Here is a 20,967-nt window from a genome sequence, read left to right as displayed (position 1 = left end):
AATTTTGGTGTACTTTGCAAATAATTTTATCAAAACAAAATAACATTTATATACCAAATTGTCAAAGATAGAATGAAACTATGATTTAATCTCACTTTAATAATAATACAAAAATTATAATAAATATATTCAAACCAAATCCAACTGTATATTAAAGTAATATCACTAATGCAAAGCATTCTAAACTAATGTTTGAAAATCTATAAATACAATGTACCAAACAAATTGGTAAATAGAAAAACAAACCTATATGTTTATCTAGCTAGAAAGAAACAATTATTTGATAGAATTACAACATCCATTCTTGAAAAAAACAACCTCTTAGTTATCTAGCCATGGCACAGCTTGATTTTAAATGGTGAAACTCTGGAGATAGTTCCCTAAAAGTCATCCAAAGACTGCTGTTATCATCATCATCATCATCATCAAACATTATTTTTTTGAAAGATACATCTAATAGACAGTTGTAATTTTTTTCCCTCTAGGATGGGTATGTGGTTATGGTACGTGTCATAATATGTAAGAAAATGTACTTTCATTTGTTATGCCTCTGAAAATTATAATCTTGGAGAAGAGTTGAGGAGAAGGAAAAATGCTCATAAGATAATACTATGTGATGAAAGCAAGCTTCAAGATGATGCAAATGATCACAATTTTGTATATATGCAGCTGGAATAAAGTGTATGAAAATATTAACTGTAGTTTTTTTTGATAGATTTGGTTTTGATGTATTTGAAATTTTCTTAATCTTTTTCATATTTTCCAAATTTTGTTGCATTAAATCTTTAGATATGGTCCATTTAGTTCTTTCAACATAGTTATAATAGATTTAAAATCTTTGTGTAGGAAATCTAATACCCAAGCTTCCTCACTGACAGTTTCTATAGACTGCTTTTTCCCTAGTAGAGTGTATGAAAACTTTTGTAATTTTGTATTTTCTTTGTTAAATCTTTTAATTTTTTATTGAAAGTGGAGATTTCAAATAATATGTCATCACTGGAAGTCAGACTGCCCCTCCCTTTTATTGTTGCTATTTGTTTAGTGATTTTCCTGAACTATTTCTGTAAGGTTTGTATTCTTTGTCATACACAGTAACTGAAGCCTCTGCTTGATTAGTTTATTAGTCATTAATGATTGGACAGAAATGTCCTTCAATGCCTAAATTAATATGTTTCTCAAATTATTTTACCAGTGGTGTGAATGTGTGTGTGTTTGAATTGGGAGAAGGTGTTAGTGTGTGCTTTTAATGCTCCAACTGACAGTTTACGACTGTGCCTTAGTCTTTAATGCTTGTTTGTGCAGAGACTCAAAGTCAGCCAGAGGTGAGACCTTATGGCCTTCTCATATCTTTCCTCCACATGTGCTCAGCCTTGGCTAGGTACACAGCCCTGCACATGCTTTTGGCCTCCTAGATTCCCTGAAATGTGTTAGAGCTTTTCAAATTCTTCTATGACATCTCCTTCTCTAGTTTTCCTTTTAACTCTTTGTTCACCCTCTTGTTACCCCTAACTGGCATAGCCTCCTCAGGCAGGTTCAATATTTAATGATTTCTGCTAATAGTCATTGACAAATACCCTGTGCATAGAGCTGTTTGAACAGCGTGAGCTCTGAGTTAAGTCAAATAAATGCAAACTCTGAGAATGGAGGTTTTTCAACAAGATGCCAGACAGGTCAAATAGTGACAATTTTCTGAGGATTTTTACAATTATTGTAAAACATTTAAAACAGAAAACAATCCTAGAGAATTAGGTCAGAGAAAGGTCTCGAAGGGAAATATTTGTAATAGTTACATGTTTGAACTTTGTTTTAAAGATACTAATAAGCTACAAGATATTTTTCATTCTGGAATAAAATAATCTTTTTCATGTTATAGGCAGAAGGATGTGTTGGCAGTGTGGACGATGATCTCATTACCCTTTCTGTAATGTGTGGAACACTCTATAATGATATAGCAATAATGATAATTTATTGCATTTATATTATTTGTTATTGTTACTATGGTAAGTATTTTTGTGCAGAGTTTCATTTAATACTCCTTGCCTCTTTAGACTTTCTCCTCTTTTGGTTCTTTCTCCATTTCTCTGACTTGTATTTCTGTGCTATTTTCATGGCTCATTCTTTTATCATTATTAATTGTGATGTTTCTCAAGTTACATCCATAGTCTTTTCCCATGGAGAAGACATACACATTCTTATGTCTTCCACTCTCACCTAGGTAATGATTTAGTTCAAAAATTATACGAGTATGAAACCCTCTATAATGTTTAGTTGCTAATATACATTTCATTTTCCTAGTAGATATTCTTGTTTGTCCTGTTTTCACCTGCAATTAAGATTTTTCTAAAGCAAAATTAAGTACCTTTTTCTCCAAATTAGCACCTCTTCTAAACTCTATTCTATTATTCTTCTATCCATCATTTGGGAATTAAAGCTCAATCATGTTGACTCATCTCTTTCCCTTACCAGATTTACCCACTCAATCTCTAAGTTCTTTAATTCTCCTTTCTAAGGGTTTTTAAAAGTGTCCCTTTTGTCTTGTTTCCACTGCATTTCTTACTAATCCTTGGTCCTAAATCACTTCACACTTCATAGTATTTAAAAATGTATAGTATGGACTTGTCGCTATATATTTAACATTATTTGTACATTTATTCTACATGTTCAAAATATTTTAAAATATTCGCAAAAGTTAAAAAAAAAAGGTCTCAGTAAGATTCCCTCAGAAAGATTCTGAAAAAATTTTTTTTCTTTTTAATTATTGTGGGTACATAATAGTTGTGTATCTTTATAGACTACACGTGATGTTTTGACACAAGCAAACAATGTGAATTTATCACATCAGGGTAATTGGGGTATCCATCACCTCAAGAATTTATCATTTCTTTGTGTTAGGAACATTCCAATTCCATTCTTTTAATTGTTCTAAAGTATACTGAAACTTATTGTTGATTATAGTCATTTTGTTGTTATCAATTATTGTTCATTTTACCTATGATTATCTAACAATTATTTTTGGACCCATTGACCATCCCCACTTCATCTCCCCCTCCCTGCTACCCTTCCCAGCCTCTGGTAACCACCATTCTACTGTTTGTCTCCATGAGATCAATTGTGTTTAATATCTAGCTCCCACATATGAATAAGAACATGATTTGCCTTTCTGTGCTTGGCTTATTTCACTTAACATAATGTTCTCCAGTTCCATCTATGTTGTTTCAAATGGCAGGGTTTCATTGTTTTTTGTGGCTATATAATATTCCATTGTGTATATGTGCCACAATTTCTTTATCCATTCATCCAATGATGGACATTAGGTTGATTCCAACTCTTGGCTATTGTGAATAGTGTTACAATAAACATGAGAGTGAAGATATCTTTTTGATACACTGATTTCCTTTCTTTTGGATATAGAGCTAGCAGTGGGATTGCTGGGTCACATGGTAGTTCACGTTTAGTTTTTTGAGGAATCTCCATACTGTTCTCCATAGTGATTGTGCTAATTTACATTCCCAGCAAGAGTGTACATTGGTACTTTGGGTTCCCCTTTTCTACATCCTTGCCAGCACTTTTAAGAGTTAAAAGGAAAGATAAATAAACATTTTTGTGTATACAAAAAAACTCAAGGAAGTATTGCAAAGAAGAACTGTAAGTGGTTTACTCTCAGATTTGAAAAAAACACCATCTTATTCTGTTTGGTGTGAAAAGAATTCAAATTATTGTGTTAGATAAGAGTTTATCATTTAACACTGTTTGTGCAGTGTTGGAGCAAAAATTTGCCCATAAAATGTTAGTGTGATGAATAAAGAAATGTTAGAAAATTTTTTTTATCTCCTTTAGTGTTTAGTAATTAATATGTGAAATTTCTTTCTTCTTTTTTCTCCAAATAGTTTATTCTCTTTGCTTTGGGTTCTCTTCTACTCTTTTTCTATTTATTATTGATTGTATTCTACCAATTTTTCACTAAGTTAATTTAATATTTTTCATATTATTACAAAAATTACCTACTAACCAGAGGATAATGCTAAATAACAATATTTAGAAATTTAAACAATAATTTATTCAACAAACATTCATCAGCTACTAAACATTTGGCAATGCTGGGCATTAGGCAAAGAATGAATTATGGTAAAGTTCTTGCCTTCAAGATTGCCACTGATTCTGAGGGAAATACAGAAGAGGAACTAATTTCTTCTTTTAATGGTAAATATTAGGGTGGATAAAATGTTAAATACTTGCTTCTAAAATAAATTCGGAAGGAAAAGAATAAGTTTCTTTACGTCCAGAGTAAATACAGAGCAGAGACTTTGTGTAGTGAAGTATGTGGACATTATGCAGGAAGATACCAAAGTTTCCCAGGTAATAGTGTGTTTGGAAACGGTGTGGAGCTCAATTCTTTGTCCACTTCTCCTTTTGTTGTACTTGCTCTATTTGGATGACTTCTTTTGTGTCAGTTGTTTAAGATCTAAATATCCAGGCCTCTCTCTTGAGTTTCAGCTGTGTATATCTAATTATTTGCTGAATCTAGTTTCCTTGGTTACAGTACAGAAAGCTCAAAACCCACCAGGCCAAACTCATCAAAATCTCATTTTGTATTCTTGATCCCTGAGAAAAGCATGACAATAAATCTACACATGAATGTAGAAATATCATTTTTAGATTCTTTTTCCCCATGTTTCTCCATTCAATAAATCACAAATTCTGTCTATTTTTGCTTTAACTTTTTTTCCTGAATTCATCTGATTTTCTTCATCCTTATAATTACTCCAGTCCAACCTTCATCATCATCATTTAACAACTCTATGACAATTGCTTCCTAAATGCGTTGCAATTCTAGTCTTTTCTTCTCTGAATTTATTTTCTAAGCAAAGTTACCTTTATCTTCATGGTTTCTGGGGCACCAGAAAAATTTATCAAAATGTTATTGTAATTAGTAGTTTATGTGGCTTGTCTACTACACTTAAGTTACTGAAATAGAAATTCACAAAATATAGTTCAGAGGCTACTTGATTCAGAATCTCTGGGGGTACATATTTAAAATAAAAATTATAATGGCCCACACTGTATCTACTAAATTATAAATTTATAGTGATGGGACTTAAGAATTTGTTTGCCTTTCTAAACAAGCAACCCATGTGATTTTTATGAATCCTAAAGTTTGTGAACCACTGCTGTGATAAAAATAAAAGTTTTGATTATTAATATTTTTCTATCTTAGTAAAGTGCATAGTGAATATGGGGAAGGATATTGACAAGTAAGCATATAAGGAATGATGAATGAGGGGAGAAGATAGTAGAAGATGAGGCAGAAAACGCAGGAAGGGACCAAATTCTCAAGGACCTACAATTCCACTCCAATGAGATTGAAACCATTAGACTAAGTGGTTTTCAAATGCACCCTGACTGCTTTCTAAAATACATGTTAATGGGCCAAAGATCAAAATGTTTTGATTCCCTGGTTCTGGGATGGGTCTGGAAAACTGCAATTTTAATAAGCACCTGTGGCTAATATAGGTGCCCCCCCCACACCAAATTGAGAAGTACTGCTATAGGGAAAAGCAACCATCTGAAGGTATTAAGCAGAAAAATGGTCATATCAGGTGTAAGTTTTGAAAAACTAATTGGAATGAGAAAAAATGGAAAATTTAAATTATTAAAAAGTTACTGCCATGATTTAGATGATATATGATGATCTTGTATTCATTTTCACTTCTCAGAACAGAAAAATGAATATATATCAGGTGAAGATATTTTAATCTCTTTTACTCTAGAGAGTTGTAGATTTAGTAGTAAAAGATATGGTAAGAACAATCAATAAAAATTAACTAATTTGTATTTCACTTCTTAAGAATTTGTTTAAATTTAGATAAATTGTGTATGTTAATTTTAAAGTAAGAATTACAAACATATATTTCTTTTGAATTTTTGTGTTTGAATCACAATTAAAAGACCTAAATTCAATAGCCTTTCCAAATCAAAGACTTAAGAAATTAAGATTTTAATAGGTCTATTATAAATACGTATCTGTCCTCATTAGTTCTATTTTTGGACTTCCTCTAGCATCCTAAAATTATATGATACCGGGATTGACTCTTGTAATGATTTTTCACTGTATGGAATATTCATATGAAGAAAGACATTGCCACTATTTAATGCAAACATCAAATACTTGGGGAAGGGAAAAAGGCAGTGTTGATGAGGGAAGAAGGCAGTGTTGATGTTGGAAGAACCACATTAGATGTGGATTTTCAATCCCATGCTTGCCACTTAACAGATCTAGCCAAAGAACCAACTGCCTCACAGAGCACAGTTCCTATTTCTGTAAAACACCTGTTGATGGATATTTGGGTTATTTACAGTTTTGAGCTAGTGTACAGAAGGCTCTTAAAAATATTTGTCTACAAGATATTGCATGTCATATGTTCTCATTTTTCTTGGGTACGTGCCTAGGAGTAAAATGCCTTGGTCTCATGGTAAATTATATTTAAAATTTTAAAGTTTTCCAAATGGATTATACAATTTTGAATTTCCACCAGCCATGTATGAGAAGTGGTTCTAAGTCCTCACCAACAATCAATATCCACACTTTTTAATAATAATATTTAATAACTTATCTGATATTAGATATTTAATAATAGTCATATAAAATGTTATTATGATGAGAGGAGATAATAGGTAAAAGTGCTTTTTAAATTGTGAAGTGCTTAACAAGTGGTAGAAACTATTACTGTAGTAAATCCTCCATCTCACTGCCACAGAAAATGCCATTAAGTCTAGTGATATCACATGAATAGTATTTTAAATTTTCAAAGAACTTTTTAAATCACTACAGAGATTATTTTTATACTATGCTTTAGAATGTTTTTGAATTAGTTTTACTAATAATAAGAGGTTACAGTTTCCTGATGTCATACTGGAAGAAAAAGTTAGACATACCAAACTGTCTACTTTAGAAAGAAACGGTTGCTTAACTTAAGTGGAATTTAAGATTGGTGAAGTAGAAGGATTCAAAACCAACATGCATGATTTATTGAGTAAAAATTCTAATTATGAAAGTTGTTCTCCCACAGTTTGAAAATCACTTGACCCAGATATATTCCCAGTGCATGCCAACTGGTTTATGTAGCAACTAAAGAGTCCTAGAGTCCTAAAGTTACAGCAGGCCATTAATTTTACAACATTTCTGGGGAAATCTAAAACTCAACCTATTTAGGGAAACTTTTTTCATTTAAATTTTTAAATCAACTTTATTAAGTCATAAATGATATACAATAAGCTATATCCATTTAAAGTAAAAAATTCAGTGAGTTTGACAGATGAATACATCTTTACAAACATTCACTAAGTCACTAGTTCCTTTCTCTTTTTTCCTGAATAACATTTCATTGTGTAATGGATCACGTTCTGTTTATCCATTCCTCTGGTGATGGGTATTTGAGTTATTTCCAGTGTTTGGCTAGGGTGAAGAAGGCTTTTAAGAACATTTGTTTTCAAGGCATTGTGTAGCACATGTTCCCCTTTCTCTTGGGTAGATACCTAGGAATGGAATACCTTGGTCTTACGATAAAGTATGTTGAAAATTTTAAACAACCGCAGAGCAGTTTTCCAAACTGCTTATAAAATTTTGCATTTCCACCTGTTATGAAAGTTCCAGTGGCTCCAAATCTTCACCAGCAGTCAATATTCACTCTTTTCCGTTTATTTGTTTAAATTTTAGCCATTCTAGTGGATGTGAACTAGTATCTCATTGAGGTTTTTAATTTTCATTTCCTTAGTTAGTAATGATTTTTTGATATCTTTTCCCCAGCTTAACAGTTGTTCATATATCTTTTGTATCTTATGCCTGCTCAGATCTTTTGCCAATTTTGTCTGAGTTGTTTCTTTTCCTATTTTAGTGTTGTAAGAGCTCTTTATATATTCTGGATACAAGTCCTGTATCTGATATGAGTTTTGAAATATTTTCTTCTAGTCAGTGGCATGTCTTTTTACTTGCTTAATGATGTCTTTCAAAGACCAAAAGTTTCTAATTTTGATAAAGTCTAATTTATAATTTTTATAGCTCTTGTTTTTTATGCTCTCAGAAATTTGTGTCTACCCCACAGTTTCAAAGATTTCACTTATGTTTTCCTCTACATGTTTTATAGTTAACTTTTGTATTTATATCTATGATCTATTTTAAGTTTATTCTAGTGAACAGTGGGATAAAAGAACGAACTTTTCCTTCCATCGGTATCTAACTGCTCTGGCAGCATTTGTTGAAAAATTTTTTTATTCCTCACTGAATTTCCTTGGTGACTTTGTTGAAAATCAGTTGGCTGTCTATGTGGGGTTCTGTTTCTGGGCTTTATTCTGTTAACTGATTTTTTTCTATATATGTATCCTTTAATCTGTACCAAATCATCTCGATTAATGTAGCTTTGTAGTAAATCTTGGAACTGGGTATTTTAAGTCCTCCATGTTTGTTTTTCTTCTTTTAAAATCACTTTGGCTATTCTAGGTTATTATATGTCACATAAATTGTGGAATCATTGTGTCAATTTCTTCAATAAAACCCTACTAGTAATTTTTATTGGTATTAGCTTAATCTATAGGTTATTTTAGGGAGAAAGTACATCTTAACAATATTGAGTTTGCCAATATATAGTCATGGTACATTTCCTCATTTAGTTAACTCTCTTTTAATTTCTCTAAGTTATATTTTGCACTTTTAATGCAGAGGTCTTGAACATATTTTGTTAAATGTATTTTTAATTACTTTAGAGTTTTTAGTTAAAATTGCTAGTTTAATTTCACTTTCCAATTGTTTATCTATAGTTTATAAAAATTCAATTGATTTTTCCATATTGACCATGTATCACTTAATTTTGCTAAATGTATTTGTTAGTTCTAATGCTTTATTATAGATTATTTAGGATTTTATACATGAACAGTCATGTCCTCTGCAAATAGCAATGGCAATACTTTATTTCTAAACTTTTTTAGTCATTTCTTTCTATTGCTGAGACATCTCATACGATGGCAAATAGAAGTTAATTTGCCTTTTTCTAAATTAAAAAGAAAGAGTTGAATATTTCCATCAATATAACAGTTGCAGATTTTTTCATATATACCTTTTATCAGATTGAGGAAGTTCCCTTCTATTTATACTCTACTCAGAATTTTTATCATAAATGGATATTGGATTTTTGTTAATTGCTTTTCTTGCATCTACTGAAATGATCATACTTTCCCCCTTTTTTTGATTAATATGGTGAGCTGTATTGATTGATTTTTGAAAGTTAAAACAACCTGAATCTTTGGGATAAACCTTGCTTAGTTGTGGTATATTAAACTTTTATATATTTTTAAATTCGTTTTGGGAATATTTTATTATCTTTTTGTCTATGTTTATGGAGGATATTGATCTGAATAGTCTTTTTTAATATTTATGTGTGTATAAATATATTTGGTTATTTCTTGGTCAGGTTTTGGTATTAGGTTTGTGCTTGCCTGCTAAATTAAAGAAGTTGGAAAGTGTTTTCTTCCAAATAAATTTTTGCACAATTAATTAGTTATATGTCAATGAACTCCTTAGATAGGAATATCAGAGCAGATATAGCCAATGAGCTTTACCTTCAGTTAGAGAGGAGGGTATATTTTTTAGATATGTAAGTATCTTTGGATGAAGTTCAACCAACATACAGAATCATCCCACTCTCTGTTCTCTCACTTTCTTCTTTCATACCTTCTTCCTTCTCTCCCTAATTCTTTCACTTAATAAATACATATGGAACAAAACATTCATAAAGCTATGTTTTACTTTCAGGAGAGAAGCTTTTTAACCTAAGGTATTTGTGATGTATTAGGTACTACCCACAACCTAAAGGAACTTTACATTGAGATCTTCAAATCATACACTAACGTTTGATGCAAAACAAATGGTGCTTGTTAAGCACACAAATTTCTATTTATGAATATTCTATACTGTACCTGAGACTCAGGGACAATGAAAAATACTGTCACTTGCCCACAATATACCACAAAGGATTAAACAATAAACATCACAATGTTCACCAATTTCTTCAGGTAATTCCCTAATGTTCAGTGAACTCTACGCCTCCAGTGGGAGAATCCCTTTTTTGCATTTAGAGAGCATAGTAATGATATTAATAACAGCAGCTAACATTTATTGAGTTTTTGTTTTACCTGATATTGACATAATAATATCACATAATGATAATGTGCTAATTTTATCTTCACAGTAACCTTGTCAATTGATATTATTTCCATTCTTTGAAGAGAAAACGCAAGTACAGAGAAGTAACATAACCAAGTCACATAGCCATGAGTAGCAGAATTAGGCTGATACTTTTAATACTTAGACAATAACTTTTTCTTAAGGGAACAGTAATATGTAAGACTTTCTGAACTCACATAAATATACTACCTTTGAGAATATTTATAGAGATTTCGAGGAATATCATCCTGTTTTTCCTTCATTAGCATCCCTTCCTCTTTTCAGAAAGATTTTGGTTTCAAGAGAGAAACTCAATTCAAACTAGCATAAGCTATATAATAAATTTGTTGATCCATGAAACTTAAAAAATGGTTGAGGAGTTTTGTTATATAATTTACAATAATATTTTTTAAAAATTAGAAGAATCATGGTATTGTGGTGTCAGGGGCAGCTATTTGAGCTTTAGAACTACTGGCTTTTTTTCTTTCTTGTTCTCTTCCTTCTTTCCTTTTCATCTCTCCATTTGCCTCTTCTACATTTTTACTGTGGGATTTAATATCTTCTGCTGTAAATAAGCATTCTCCTCACGTGGTGGCCCAGTAAATGCAAGGTTTCTTTACCCAAAAGAAAGAGAGCTTTGCCTTCCTGCTGCCCATATACCTCCGGGAAGAACTCTGATTTGCCCATTTATTGTGTTACTTACTGCCGTGTAACAATTTACCCCAAATTTAGTAGCTTGAAAAAATACAAATTTATTGTTTTAGTTTCTGTGGTATAAGAATCCAGACATACCTTAGTTGGATCTTTTGCTTCAGTGTCTATCACAACGCTGCAAAGTGTCAGCCAGAGCTGGGCTGTCATCTGAAAGCTCAACTGGAGAAGAATCCACTTTGAAGCGCACAGGGTTGTTGGCTGGATTTGCTTCCTTGTGGTCTGTTGAACTGAGGGCCCTAGTTTCTTGCTGTCTTCATCAGGAGACAACTCTCTCTCTCTCTTTTTTTTTTTTTTTTACCACATGGGCCTTGCCATATGGTGGCTTACTTCATCAAAGACAAGGAATGAGTCACTAGAAAGAGTTGTCTATCAAGATGGAAGTTATAATCTTTTGTAACAATCACAGAAGTGACACCCTATCACCTTTGCCATATTCTATTGGTTAGAAGCAGGTTGCAGTTTCTGCCTGCACTCAATGGGTGGGAAAATACAGGGATATTAATACGAGAAATAGAGATAATTGAGGGTCATCACTGGGACTATTACAGCTACCCTTGAAAATATAGAGTATATGGTTTATGACTGCTCAAGCCTGGTCAACCCTGACCCACTCTCAGGGTCCACAGGGGCCACATGTGTTACCAAAGAAAGAAAAGTAAAAAATCCTCGGTGGAGAAAAAATAGTTACCCACCCCACTAGAACTCCTTAAGTACAAAATTAGTTCTTATCTATTTATTCCAAAACTAATTTTATGTATATTAATTTTTATAAACCATATTTTAAATTCATTAATAACTTTATTTGGAGAGCTTTTATCCTGATTCCCAATTTGTGGATTTTATAATTAGAAAAACATACCGTTAATCTGTCCTGAAGTGGGTGAATTGATCAAAATATGTTGGTTTTGAATAAAAATATTTGTATTAATCACAGAGAATGGCTATCTCCAGACCAAGAGTTTGTTAGAAAAATGGACAGTGCTTCCAATTAAGGGATAATACATCAATATAATAGAACTCATTTTTCTTTACTTTTCAGCTTCATTAAGATACAATTGACAAATAAAAATTAGATATATTAAAGGAGTACAATGTTATGTTTTGAGATACATATACACATGGTGAAATGATTACCATGATCAAGTTAATTAAGAAATCCATCACCTCACGGTTACTTTTCTTATATGTGCGTGTGGAGAGAATACTTAAGATTTACTCTCTCAACAGATTTCAAGTACATACTACATTATTATTAACTATAGATTTAGTAGATCTTCAATCTTTTCTACTTCTTAATTTTTTAAAATAACATTTGAAAGTCAATTATATAATATTTCATTTATTTCTTACAGTAATCCTGGTAAAGAAATGGAGTGGCTGCCATTTTATAAAAACAGCGACTGCATATAAGACACCCTGGGTCTGTGTTGGCCAGCAGAGACTGCTTAGAGGGAAGTGTCAGAAAGATAGAGGGAAAACCAAAGCAGTGTGGTGTCCCAGAAGCAGTGATCGACTGTACAATATGTGGTCTAAGAAGTCTCGTGATATTCAGACAGAAATGAATCAATAGCATTTAGCTACGCAGATATGATTGGTGACTAGTGAGAAGATGTTGCCAGTGTGTATTGGAGTCAGAAGCCAATAAGGAATGTGTAGAGCAGTGAGTAGGTGGTGAAAAAACTGGATAGGGTGAGTGAGTATTTCAGGAAATTTGACTATAAAAGAGAGAAAACAGATAAGGGAAAATAACCGGGAATTTTGGTATTTTGTTGGCATTTTTGTTTCTTTAATGAGTGTGTGACTTTAAGGTAGGGGACAGTTGAGAAACTGAAATGCCCATTGAGATTGGAAGGGCAGGTAAGCAGCAAGGGGTAAAAGATACAGGGAAGAAACTACCTGTAGTTTCTGAGCAGGGGAGACGGGATGTGATTCAGAGCACAGGTGGAACGACTGCTCTGAGACAACATAAAATACATGACTTTGAGGCCAGGACTTGCCCCAAGTTTTAATCAGAAAAGGAACAAATTGACTTTGAGAGGAAGACAAACATTTTCACACTTTCCCTTCACTTTCCATAGACATGGCCAGAATTTTTTTTTCTTTTCTGAGATAGTTCATCTATTATTTCCCCAGAGGCTCTTTTAAATGGACCAAAAAGTTAAATGAAGTATGGATAAATGTCGGAAAAAATTGTGTTTGGGGCAAGTTAACAGTTCTGCTTGAGTAGAGACTAGATATTAAGGAAAGAAATCCAAGGCGATGATAATAACGTGAGGAACAGTTCCAAGTTTGTTCTAGTCATAAAGTCCTTATTTTAAGCAGAAATAATATGAGCAGCAGGAAGTGGGAGATAAGTCAGAAGGTCATAATAAGATTACCCGGGAAGCTTTGATGATTTAAACTAGAGTGAACATCACAAATTTCTCTACCCAAATATAAGTGGTGTTAGAAAGTTTTCCTGGAAAAAGAGCTTCCCATTTCAGTCAGTACTCAGGTATTCACTACCAAGTACACACAAGACAGAGACATTCTCTGCTCCCATTTTTACTTAGATGCTTTTTATATTATTATGAAAGGACATAAATAACATTTTAAGTGCAATAAAAATCATTTTCAGTAATTATTTGTGATGCCTATAGCTAATTTTGTGATCTCAATCCGTACAATTGCTCTGAACTTTACGTATACAGTGATTACTAAGGTTCCATTAGCATTATACAGTTGCATGTTTCTAAGTTAAAAATTAAGTTGTTCCACGGCAAAAGTGACATATCTAAGACTCACTGCAGAAATCCTCCTATCTAGATAATGGTGTTTCTTGTTGAGGGTGGTGGTGCAGTGAAGAAACTGGAGATTAGCTATACCGAAACCAGCAGAAAGAGTTTACTTCCCAGACACTCCGTGAATACATCCAGAGCAGCTGAGCTACAGTAAGCCAAACAGGGGAAGCCTAGAGAGTTGTCAAACTAGAGGCCAGAAGCAGATACAGAAAGCAAACGTATAAAGATTCCAGGAAGAAAAAAGCCCAAAGCAATAGGTAGGGAGAATGAATGAGTGGTGAATAGACTGTGGGCAATATCTAGAACAAAATTCTTGTCTTTGCCTGTATTTTATCTGTTTACTGTGGCATCATGTTTGGAGAGATTCCAGTGTTCAAAGGGTGGACCCATTTGAAGTTCAGGATTTAAAAAATACCCCAGATTATAGACTGTTCAACAGTTTGATATTTAATAACCAAAAAGAAATATGATATCAGTTTAGAGTCTCTTTTAGAGGCAAATAACAGAAAATCCAACTCAAACTGACTTTCAAAGTGAAATTATTGGCTTAAGTAACTGAAAGCTCAGGATTAAGACTAGTTTCAGACAGAGGATAAGTTAGAGAGTTAAAAAATGTCATTGTGAGTATTTTTAGCCCTTGTCACCTTCCCCCCTCTGACAATTGGGCAGGGTAAGAGTAATCCCGCAAAGAAAAATCAGCTTACTGTTAATGCAGGAAGGGTTATGAAGGCCCAGGGCAAAACAGCCAACATGTCCTATGTGATGGCAAATGTCAGTGCCTGCTCCCTTCCCATACCTACACACGGCGTCTGAGCATGTCTTGGGTCAGCCTCAATGTACAGGCACAAAATTGCCCTCCTCCTTACCCTGACTGATGTCCAGTGGTGTCCTCTTCTGTGCCCAGGTGTGTCTGGGGGTGAAAAAAGAAAGTATGCTCACAGAATGGCCTGGTAGTTAAGAGCACAGGGACACAAAGCACTGGTAGGATGTTGCTTCTATACCCAGGATTTCAGGACAACTTCTGTTCTGGGCTATAATATAAAGCTCACATAAGGCAACATTTATTCCTTCTCTGTCCAGCCTGTCTAGGTGAGTTATCTCCTAGTTCATGGAGGTGGAGTCCGTTCCCTTCACCACTCTCATCATGCTCATCTCTGCGGTTCTTCTGATTCCTGGACCCAAAACTTTTGGAGCCAAGTGTCACTCATGGCAATATTCCCAGGGGTGGGACCCACATTTCTGAAGCTCAAGACTCATCATTCATTTCCAGGCCTTTCTCCTGGTGTGTCTCCCTGGATGCCTTCCTTTTTCAAACAGAAACTTCAAACCACCGCCACTCCCATGTCCCTAGAAAACAAGAACAACAGAAAGAACTGATTTTGAAGCCCTTTCCAGCAAAGCTTTTCTCCCCCCAAAGAGAAACCACGTTATTATCTCCTAGTTAAAGGATTCAAAAGTAAATATAAATTTAATCTCAAGTAGCCATGCTGTTGCATATGCACAGATGTGAGTAACACAAGTAAATCCCACACTAATGATTTCTGGGGCTGAGATTATGTTACATGTAATGGGTTTGCTCAGTTTTCCTTAATAGTCTCCAACTCACTAGAGAAATGTCAGAGAGTAAATGTTGGCAATTCAGACAATTGGCTCAAACGTTCGATCTGGAATAGGTCATAGCAGTACCTCACAGAGTTGTTTTTTGGTTTTATGGGAAATAGTCAATGAAATGAAATATTTACCAATCACTGCTCTTGTTTCTGGGACACCATACATTATTAACTAATGACAGTGTGATGTGGTGATGACATAGTGCTAATATAGGCTAACCCATAAAAGCCTATTTAATCCAGCAAGGAACTGATGATGCTGTTGAAAAGCAGATTATAAACTATCACTGCTTCTCCATCCCTAGCAATTTTTAGAAATAAATTTCTGAACTGGAAGCTTTTTTGTGTTAAGGCATAAATAGCTGATCCCATAATTTGCAAGTTATCAGGACAACACAAATGCCTAAGAGGCGGTGGATGAGCAGCAGAAGCGATTTCATGTGCTGGTTGGGATAGTCGGCTGCTGCTGCCTTCCACCCTTTCTCTTCCAACTCATTCTTTATCGACACACTCTGTCCTGTGCCCGAGGTTCACACTCACCAAATTCCTTAGGGCTAGCAGGGAAGATTGGTTGGCAATAAAACAACCGAGATAAGAGAAAGGAGAAACGCTATATCCAGAGAGTGTGCATGTGACATTCACGTTTGGGCAAGGAAATATGAAACGGCATATAGATCAGCAATGCCCAACACTTCTGTCACCCTGAAAATATATTTTTTTTTTTTGCTAGGAATAAAGAAAGTGTTAAAGAGAGCAAATAATATTTTTAAGTGCTCACTATGTATTAGGCATCAACTAGGAAACTGTACATGTTGCATCATTTAATCCCTATAGAAGTTAAATACTACGATTTTATATCAGTATTCAATTTTATAACAGCTAAGTGCTTGCTTATGGACATATTATTTCTCACAACAAGCCTGTGTGGCAGGTATTATTTATATTTTCATTTTAGTGATTAAAAAAACCCAAGAGACAACTTATTAACTAGGTTAATTCTCAGTGACTTCACACAATGACGCTAATCTAGTCTCGGCTTCTTCCTTCTACAATGGGACCAACCGTCACAGGAGTGATGAAGTGTAAACGGGAGGGTGCAGGTGAATCATTTGTCTGTATAGGGCTGCACATAGCGTGCACTCTAGGAAAGCTCACTCTCATCTTTCAGCAATAGTAAACGGTGCTGGACTGTGATAGGATTTAGACTCAAAGCAATTCTTCCAAACCCAAGCTCTTTCAACTATGCCCTGCCTCCTGAACGAAAAGACCAGCATGTAGAAAAATTTCATGGTTATGATCTTCCCAAATGTGCACACAGAGGTACACATACACACATCACTACCTGCTGCCCCTCCCATGGGCCCTCATATTTTTCAGTCCTATTATTTTCATGCAATCATGTAGCTACCTGTTATAGGTGACAGAATAATAGCCTACAAAGAAGTAATAATCCAAAGAGGTCTATATCCTAATCCCTGCTACCTTACATGGAAAAAGAGACTTTGCAGATATGATTAAGGATCTTTTTAAAAATTTTTTTTTATTTCAGCATGTTACTGGGGTACAAATGTTTAGGTTACATATATTGCCTTTGTCCCACCTGAGTCAGAGCTTCAAGCGCATCCATCCCCCAGATGGTGCACACAGCACACATTAGGTGTTTATCCTGGGTCATCCAGCAGTGGGGGAAATGTAATCACCAGAGTCTTCATAAGAGGGAGGCAGAGTATCCAAATCAGAGAAGGAGAGAGGACAACAGAAGCAGAGGTTGTACTGATGGGATCACGGCCCAGGGAAAGCAGGCAACCTTTGAAGCTGCTAAAAGGCGAGGAAGAAGAGTCTCTCCTAGAGTCTCCAGGAGTAATACAGCCCTGCCAACAATTTGATTTTAGCTCAGGAAAACTGATTTTAGATTTCTGACTTCTAGGACTGTGAGATAATAAATTTGTGTTGCTTGAAACCACTACATTTGTTACAGCAAAAAAAGAAAACTAATATACCTTCTTTCTTTTCCCCCTTCTTTACCATGCTCTTTACCATACTAATCTACTCAAATACCTTGGTGTTGAGGATCAGGTAATGATTATTATTTATAACAGTAAATGCTTATTTTTCATTCTTTGCTTTAGTCTTCACGTGGCAGCGGCAGGGATGCCAGCAGCCGAGGTGTCCCTACAGTCTCCAACCTGCTGGGATTACCTTTTCTTTTAATATTTAAAATAAACTGCCTAGACAATACAATCCTGGTAATTTGGGAAATACAGCACTCCCTTTAATATATTTCTGGATTGTTGAAGAGCTTCATTTATTTATTATCTTTGCTTTAAATGTCTGTCTTTTGCTGAATTATGGATTTTCTTTCTAAAATTTCACTTCCTGTGGGTGTGGTTCTTTTCTGTCTCTGTCATATCAAACTGAATGTGGGACTTAGACCCCCATTTGTCCACACTCACTATCTATTTAGTCTACCTGGAAAGTAAATTAGTGATAACATGAGGTGCTGCTCATAGCAGAACTTTCCCAAAAGTTGGAGTACACAGAGTGGACTGATGTTACTGGCCAGTGATGTAGAAAATATTTACTATTAGCTTGCTGGTTTGAAAGTGTCTTTGCTTCCTTCCAATCTTCAGAATTTCTTATGGGTCTCTGCTCTACCCCTCCTTCCCCCCGCCCCTCCAGTGTTAATGGGCCTGTGACTTTCCCTAGATTTCCTTTCCTTTTTTCTACTCTATTACTGTTCATTAAAAAATGTTTATTTCTCATCTAGAATTTGTTAAAGCTCATATAAACCTCCAGGGGAAGCAGCTGGGTATGAAATTCACTGAGCAAAGGGAGTATCAGTTTGGAGGAATATCTCAAAAGGGGAGAATTAGGGAAGGGTCTTTACAGGGATTTGAGGATTGGGATTTTAGTAATTGGATGGTGTTAAGGGAGAAGTTAGAGAAGGGAAAAAGGTCTTTTTTGAAATATTTGTATTCTTATAGAGTTACTGTTAAATCAGTTTGTCTTTGGTCTTACATTGGAATGCAGGTGCCTGAACAAGCTGATATTAAAGGTCTTTACTCCAAACTATTTCAACTTTTCAAAACATTTTCAAAATGCACTCATTTTGTTCATCCAGCAACTCTTTTAGGGGCTTTCCAAAACAAAGAACACCCTTTATATCTCTGCATTTTATCAGCATAAAGCAGTTCCAGAAGCATTAAAATTAAACCCTTTCCTTAAAAATCATTAAATTCTTAGACATGATGTCGTTTTCTTACAGGCTCTCTGGGACAGATAAGTTATGGCACCTTGGCGGAAGGCAGAATCAAAAGAGTTAAGTTTTTTCTTTTTAAGTGTGTTATAAAATTTATTCATGTAATCATTCATTTTTAGGTGGGAAAGACAATATGTATAATAGATCCCCTACAAGGTGTGACAGAAAATTGTACTGGAAAGGATGGTACATTTGTCACAGACCAGCAGTGGCATGATTCCAAACGATGTTAGAGGAGAATGTTTCATCAGGGAGAAGCTGAAAATAATAATTTAAAGCTTCATGAGGCAAGATACGTTCCAATTTAAAACACTAATAGTACCAGCAATGGGGGAAATGGAAATCAACTTCTAAGTGTACCAAAAGGGTTGTAGGGCAAACAAGAGGAAAATTTGCATCTGTTGAAATACAGGTAAGAGTGCTCCATAAGAGGGGCATTAATTATTATTAATGACCCTGCAAATATAAATAAAACCCAAATCATTGGTCACACAATCCAAAACTTATATGTAATAAAGGCAAGGCAATGAACTCAAGTTATGGCCTGTCAAATATTTACTCCACTGAACTATCTAAAAAAGCACTTGGCCAATTTATACACAGTGATTCCTTATACAAGCTGAAAGGGTTTCCATAAAAATGACACTATATACAATCTGTACACCAATCTGCCAGAGTGACTCTCCATATTCCAACTTAAAGCAGGATATCTGAGGTCATATGTTTAGTTGCCTTATCATAATCCCAAACATACATTTCAGAGTTTGTTTTTGTTTGTAAAGACACTTTCCTTGCATATGTGCACTAAGGCTAAAAGTAAAAACAAGAATAAAATAAAATGATTGCTTGAAGGAGCTGACCCTCCACACCTCACCTCAGGGAGACTTCATCTGGCTACAGCACAGTGAGGACCATGTGTATCCCAAACAAGTGCCTGTGGCTTTGGGGGGTGTCCCCTTGATGGTGCACCTCTTCAGTAGAGTCAGCAAAGGCCTTTGTTGACTTTTAGAAAGGAGGAGGATGGAGAAGAAAAAAGAAAAAAAACCCCAAATGCTAAAGGAATTTCAGTGAGATGAAGTCCTTCATCACTTAGAAAATATCTCTGGAGCCGCTGCACAAGCCAGGCCGTCTTGCTGTTGGAGGTGCCAGGGAATACTTCTGCCAGGTGGAGGGCCTCTTGTAGTTCTTCTATGCAAGACATGTTCCCTCTATAGGCCTGGCTCATCTCTTTCAACTCTGGAAGCAGAGGAGGAATAATTGCAGATTAACACTGACAGAAAGGCCTCTTTGGGATGTCTTTCATCTTACTTCTTTCTAAGTCTAATGGCTGAAGAGCTCCATTCTCAAGATTCCTGGGATCTTTTTATTGTATTGTGAAGATCCAGTCTTCAGAGTCACTGCTTCCACATGCTTGGCCATCTTTTTCCACCTCTGAATCTTCAGAACTTGAGTTGTTGTGGCTCTGTTCAGCCTTTCATCTCTTGTACCTAGTGATGAGCTCAGTCAAGTAGGATTTCTTTTTTGTTTTTGCATTGCATATTACAAACTTCAATAACTCTTTAGCAGTAAGTCTAAAGCTCAGTTCCTTATTCAAACAGGCCTCTGCAAACTCCTTGAGGGGTTTACTGTAGTTTCCTTTCCACAGTGGTGAGTTGTTCTTTGGAATTGAGGAATAAAACTTTCATTAGGTGCACCTCGGAATGAGGTAGTTCCCCTTTTGCAAGTTCTATAGCTGTTATGCCCAGGGACCAGATGTCTAGGCTGACTGACTGATGACCTCAGGCGCCATCCAGAAAGGGGTGTCCATGAAGGTGTTTCTTTTGATCTGAGTGTTGGTCAACTGACCTACCATGCCAAGGTCAGCTAGCTTCATCTTGCTGTGCTCAGACAGGAGAACGTTGGCAGATTTAATATCTCTATGTATTTTCTTCTCCAAATGGAGATAATCAAATCTTTTTGGCATTTCTCTTAATATGGTGGCCATCTGAGTTTCATCTAGACATCTAGGTTCTAACAGATCTAGCGTGGGGCCTCCACCAACACATTCCATTCTTATTTATAATTTTGTATCCTTCAGATAAGATCCATAATATTTGCTTACATATGAGCTATCACACTGACTCAGCACTGTGATTTCTTGTTGAATTTCCTCTATCTCATCTTCAGCTTCTTCTAGATCAGTGATTTTTATGGCAACCACTTTCTGAGTCTGATTGTCAATGCTTTCAACACCTAACCAAAAGAGCTCTTTCCAATTCTCTCTTGTTTTATAAAAAGCCCTTCTGGATCTTCTGTGAGGTTCTGCATGTTGGGCAGGCGCTACTGCACTGGGGAGTGAGCTGTGGTGCTCAGGATGGCCACTTCCTGGAACAGAAGTGGGCTCTGCTGAGT

At 35.1% G+C, this 20,967-nt stretch overlaps 1 pseudogene; it reads right to left on the bottom strand.

The window, feature by feature from the left end:
- Positions 1–19,558: 19,558 nt before the first annotated feature.
- LOC138381396 (serine/threonine-protein kinase 24 pseudogene) lies at positions 19,559–20,626 on the bottom strand (annotated as a pseudogene).
- Positions 20,627–20,967: the final 341 nt, after the last annotated feature.

Source organism: Eulemur rufifrons, chromosome 3 (genome assembly GCF_041146395.1).
Source record: "Eulemur rufifrons isolate Redbay chromosome 3, OSU_ERuf_1, whole genome shotgun sequence".
Classification (NCBI taxonomy): domain Eukaryota; kingdom Metazoa; phylum Chordata; class Mammalia; order Primates; family Lemuridae; genus Eulemur; species Eulemur rufifrons.
The sequence above is the reverse complement of the archived record's forward strand: the minus strand, read 5'-3'. Positions and strand labels throughout refer to the sequence as shown.